The sequence below is a fragment of the Lactuca serriola genome, chromosome 6 (genome assembly GCF_051521515.1).
Source record: "Lactuca serriola cultivar US96UC23 chromosome 6, Lser_US96UC23_V15, whole genome shotgun sequence".
Classification (NCBI taxonomy): Eukaryota; Viridiplantae; Streptophyta; class Magnoliopsida; order Asterales; family Asteraceae; genus Lactuca; species Lactuca serriola.
Window position 1 is genome coordinate 134,036,392 of NC_136413.1, and position 6,533 is coordinate 134,042,924.

Sequence of the window (6,533 nt, forward strand, 5' to 3'; positions counted from 1 at the left end):
GTGTAATCAGTTTTGGGAAGGATATATCCTGATCAACTATATTCTTTCGAGAAGTGACTTGCACATACTAGGGGATAGTCGTAAAGGGGCAACAAATCAAACAACCTAACTTCACTCTACAAAGAATGCTCTAAAAACAAAACCTAAACACTTAAAATACTATAGGAGTATCTTATGTTGCTATAGCGCAGTATTATTATTATTATTATCCGTTACACGCTTCTTACACCCCCATTTCTCGCGCAGACGTCATGGCCGGATTTCACCTACCTGGAGACCCTTACTTCCCTAATGAGGGAAATTCCGGATGGCTCGAGGCAGAACCCGAGGAGATGATCGAGGAGGATCCTGAGGAGGATCCTAAGAAGGACCCGGAGGAGATTGACGAAGAAGAAGAACCTGAGGAGGAAGATGAAATGGAGGATGAAGAAGAAGAATCAGAAGAGGAAGAAGAAGAAGAGGAACCAGAGGAGGAAGTCTTCAACCCTCCTTACATCACCAGGGTGCCTGCGAACCGCTTCGGCCACAACAGGCCTGAGCCCCGTTGGGCAACAATGATCGAGAGGTGGAGCCGACAACAACGCCAACGGTCACCATATGTCGACCAACGTGGTTACTACGACCTTAGCCACGGGGGACCGGCTGACAGAGCCCTCCCCGTCATGGTCCAGCATATCACGAATTTGGGGAACCAGAGTAGGGAAATGACAGATCAAGTTCGGAATCTCAACGCTGTCACGGCAGCCACCGATGCACGCACTAGGGATTTGGAAAGGGACTTCTATCCAGTGGACCAACTTATCGAGGACCTTACCACTGCTCGAACCGAGGTAAGAGAGTACCAGGAGAGGCACGCAACTCTCGATGAGAGAGTAATTGCGGCCGAACGCCGCATTGCGAAGCTTCAGGGAGCCTCGAACTCATCGCAAGGCCACCATGGACCAGATGCCACTCGCCGTGAGTAGTGTTCACACTGCTCATGTTTTGTTATAAAACTAGGATTTCGAGTATGCGTTGGTGCTACTCCTTGTTGCGAATAGCCTGACCCCGCAATTAAGTGTTTACACTGGTCAAAGGGCTTTTGTATTGCCAAAAATTATCTTTTACATTGATGTAATGTGGACCCCTATGAGGTCAAATTTTCCCCAAAACAATATGTACTAAAAGTTTATCAATAAATTTGGCATGCATTTTATTTTCATTGGATGTTTGGCACTAGACCTCACTACTTACTATTACAAACAGCTTACAACTAATAACTCGAAGATTCTTAAGGTGTACCCCGAATTCATGTGTAATTAAGAAATGATCGGCCTAGAAATGGTGAGTCCGCCTTAGGACCTGTTCCTTGTTTGGTTGTGGACTTAGGGCAGACTCATTAGGTTCAACAGTTTATTAAAATTTTAATTACACACAATTGGAGCACGACAAGGGAATCTTAGGAGTGGGTCTGATATGAAACAAAAATTACAAGACTCCATTTGAAGTCATTACTACTGAATTCATAAGTTTATTATATAGCTCTCTACTATGAATTTGTTTGCAAACATGTGGAAGTCGGGAAATACTACACTAAAAAACGAATGAACTAATTTCACGACACTTGACTTATATCAATTACTAAAAGACTTATACCCATTTCATCTTTGAAATTCTATGACATAAAAATGTCACCTCGTAGATCTACTAGACGCACTGAGAGAACGCAAACAAATTCACCCCCGCCGCCTCCCTAGTATGATCCTGTTATGTTTCAGGCTGCGGTTACAGCCGCAGTGGCGGCTGCCATGTCCCAAATCAGCACTGACGGTGCCAGGAGGACAAGGAGCGGTATTAATATCTCTACTCAAGGGGATAGCCCAGGGCGTTCGAGAGAATGTTCCTATAAAGATGTCACAAATGGAAAACCCGATTCTTTCAATGGAAGCGGGCACGTCATCGCATTGATGCAGTGGTTCGAGAAGACTGAATCCGTCTTCGAGATCTGCGCATGCCCCGAAACAGACAAAGTCAAATTCGCAGCTTGCACTTTCTTCGGCAGGGCCCTCACTTGGTGGAACGGCCACGTAAAATCGCTGACACTCTCCGTGGCTAATTCGCTAAGTTGGGAAGACTTGAAAACTATGATGCTGAAGGAATATTTCCTAAGGGGTGAGGTGCAAAAATTAGAATAGGAACTGTGGAATCTCAAGATGACGGTCTCTGACCTTACAGCTTACACTGCTCGATTCAATGATCTAGCACTCCTCTGTCCGGCGATGGTTACACCGGAAAACAAGAAGGTGGAACGATATCTCTGGGGCCTATCACCCCAGATTCAGGATAGTGTGATGGGCTCAAGACCAACCACTTTTGACAGTGCCAAGGAGCTGACACAGCAACTCATTGATCATCGGGCCAGCCATGTCGCGGTGCCAACCACCTCCGATCAAGCAAAGGGAGGGAACAACAAGAGAAAGTTCTGGAAAAATAAAAAGAAGCAATCAGCGCAGGACCCTGCAAAGAAACAGCAAACTGTTGCCATCCATGCTGCCACTACTCCCTCCACTCCGGCCCCACGAATGCAATACGTTGGAACTCTTCCCAAGTGCAACAAGTGCAACTTCCACCACACCAGTGCTTGTAGGGAAATGCACTGCAGTAGTTGCAACAGGAAAGGGCACACTGCTCGATTCTGTAAAGTGCCAGCCCATTCCGCCCCTCAAGCCGCCCCGGCCGCCAACACCGGAGCAAGCCAAACCTGTAACGGCTGTGGAGAGGCAGGGCACTTCAAAAGAAACCATCCAAAAGCACGAAACACCAATGCTGGAGGTGCAGGAAGAGTCCTAGCTTTAGGGAATGGAGAAGCAGTCAAGGACCCCACAGTGGTTACCGGTACGTTCCTCCTCAATAACTCTTATGCATGCGTACTTTTTGATTGTGGGGAAGAAAGGAGTTTCGTGAGCCACCAATTCAAACATTTACTTAAACAAAATCCCCAGTCATTAGAAGATTCATACATCGTAGAAATGGGAAACAGAAAGGTTGAGCGCGCAAATGGTATTTACATAGGGTGTACCCTCACTCTAGACAACCATTTGTTCAAAATCGATCTAATGTCGGTCACAATAAAAATTTTGACATCATCATAGGTATGGATTGGTTAAGTTGAAATCGTGCCGACATTTTATGTTATGAAAGGGCCATCCGTAACCCTTCTCATCTACGACGATAAACCCAGTACAAATCTACAAATCATTTCTTGCGTCAAGGCTCAAAAGTACCTCCGAAAGGGATACCACGCCTTCTTAGCCCACGTCGTAGATAAGAAACAAGGGGTGATGGATATCAAAGACATTCCAGAAGTGTGCAACTTCCCTAACGTATTCCCAGAAGATCTGCCAGGTGTACCACTCGCACAACAAGTTGAATTCAGAATCGACTTGGTTCCCGGAGCTACCCCCGTAGCCAAAGCTCCATATCGCCTCGCTCCGACAGAAATGCAAGAACTGTCTAGTCAGTTGAATGAACTTTTAATCAAGGGGTTCATCAGACCAAGCTTTTCACCCTGGGGAGCACCAGACCTATTTGTGAAAAAGAAGGATGGATCCTTTCGTATGTGCATCGACTATCGGGAGTTAAACAAACTTACCGTCAAGAATCGATATCCCCTACCCCGAATCGACGACCTCTTCGACCAACTTCAGGGAGCAAGCTACTTTTCAAAAATCGACTTGAGGTCGGGTTACCATGAACTGCGAGTTCAAGAGGATGATATTCCTAAGACAACTTTTAGAATGCGCTACGGCCATTACGAATTTGTGGTGATGCCATTTGGACTAACAAACGCACCTGCGGTATTCATGGATCTGATGAACCGAGTGTGTCGACCCTTCTTAGACAAATTCGTGATTGTATTCATCGATGATATCTTGGTCTATTCGCGAAGCAAAGAAGAGCACAGCCAACATCTGCGACTAGTATTGGAGACTCTAAGAACTGAGAAGCTTTATGCTAAATTTTCAAAGTGCGAATTTTGGCTCCGAGAAGTGGGATTCCTTGGCCACGTGGTTAGCGAGAAAGGGATACATGTGGATCCCTCAAAAATCAAGGCGATCGAAAACTGGTCAGCACCTACAACGCCGACAAAAATCCGAAATTTTTTAGGACTCGCGGGATACTACCGAAGGTTCATCCAAAACTTCTCCAAGATCGCTAAACCACTCACCGCCTTGACTCAAAAAGGTGTGATGTTTAAGTGGGGAGATAAACAAGAAGCCGCCTTCCAAACGTTAAAACAAGCCCTATGTAGCGCACCGGTCTTGTCTCTCCCAGAAGGAACCGATGACTTCGTGGTGTATTGTGATGTTTCAAATCAAGGTCTCGAATGTGTGCTCATGCAGAGAGGGAAGGTCATCGCTTACGCGTCAAGGCAACTTAAGGCACACGAGATTAATTATACCACCCACGACCTTGAACTGGGAGCAGTGGTGTTCGCCCTAAAGATCTGGAGGCACTACCTCTACGGCACAAAGTGCACTATCTTCACCGATCACAAAAGTATTCAGCATATCCTCAATCAAAAAGAGCTCAACATGCGGCAAAGAAGATGGGTGGAGCTGTTGAACGCCTACGAGTGTGAAATTCGCTATCATCCGGGAAAGGCAAATGTTGTAGCTGATGCCCTAAGCAGAAAGGAATATTTGGGTCACCGGGTGAGGTCATTAACAACGACGATCCATTCACACCTGTTCACACAAATCAAGGAAGCTCAACTTGAAGCTTTCAAACAAGAAAACGTGATAGGCGAGGCATTGAGAGGGATGGATAAAAACCTAGAAATTAAGGAAGATGGAGCTCGCTACCTCATGAACCGAATCTGGACGTCGAAGTTTGGTGGGTTCCGAGACGTTGTCATGAACGAAGCACACAAGACTCGATATTCCATCCATCCAGGTTCGGATAAGATGTATCTAGACCTCAAGAAGTCGTACCGGTGGCCGAACATGAAAGCTGAGGTTGCTACTTATGTGGGCAAGTGTCTGACTTGCGCCAAGGTCAAGGTGGAATACCAGAAACCCTCAGGACTACTACATCAGCCTGATATACCGAAATGGAAATGGGAATGAATAACCATGGACTTCATAACCAAGCTACCTAAAACATTAGGCGGACTTGATACCATATGGGTAATCGTCGACAGACTGACCAAGTCAGCCCACTTTCTACCAATGAAAGAGACCGACAAGATGGAGAAACTAACAAAACTGTACATCAAGGAAATTGTGCGATTACATGGGGTACCAAGGTCCATTATCTCAGATCGGGATAGTCGATTTACCTCACGATTCTGGCAATCACTTCAGAAATCCTTGGAACTAGGCTGGATATGAGTACAGCTTATCACCCACAAACCAATGGACAGAGTGAGCAAACCATACAAACGCTAGAAGACATGTTGAGAGCTTGTGTGATAGATTTTGGTAAAGCATGGGATACCCATTTACTACTTATCGAATTCTCCTACAATAACAGCTATCACACTAGCATCAAAGTCACCCCATTCGAAGCTCTTTATGGTCGCAAGTGCCGATCACCCCTGTGTTGGGCAGAAGTAGGGGACACACAACTAGCTAGGGAGCAAGTCACTAATAGCACCCTCAATGGTCCTAAAATCATAAGGGAGACCACATAAAAGATTGTTCAAATTCGGGAAAGACTGAAAGCATCCCGAGATCGGCAAAAGAGTTACACGGATAAGCGACGCAAACCCTTGGAATTCCAGGTCGGTGATCGAGTACTACTAAAAGTTTCCCCTTAGAAAGGAATGATACATTTTGGTAAACGTGGGAAACTAAACCCAAGGTACATCGGACTGTTTGAAATCCTTGCCAGGATTGGTCCTGTGGCGTACAAACTCCAACTACCATAAGAACTTAATAACGTACACCCTACCTTCCACGTATCAAACTTGAAAAAGTGCCTATCCAAAGAGACTCTCATGATACCCCTCGACGAAATTGAAGTTAATGAGAGTCTCCATTTCGTGGAAGAACCAGTTGACATTATGGATCGGGAGGTCAAAAGAACGAAACAAAGTCGCATTCCGATAATGAAGGTTCGTTGGAACGCTAAACGAGGACCCGAGTTCACCTAGGAACGTGAAGATCAAATGAAACAAAAATACCCGCATCTTTTCCCAAACTCTTGAAGTCCCAGTCGGAATGTAAATTTCGGGACGTAATTCCCTCTAACGAGGGACTGATGTGACAATAGTCAATTCCGGGTCAAGTCAAAGTCAAACAAAGTCAACAAGTCAAACCGGTCGACTTAATTAACCCTTGTATATTAGGGTTTACGTTATGTAATTACTGTACAACTCGCTATTTTAATGAGAAACATCATTTGGAAAATTCGTGTGTTTAATTTTCCTTAGCCTTGATAGTGCTAAACAATGAACCAAAGCGAGAAACACTATTGCACACTTATCTAGGACACTAAAATATGGCTTAACGGGGTTTACGGACCTTGCGTTGCGAAGCCGGATACTCAAA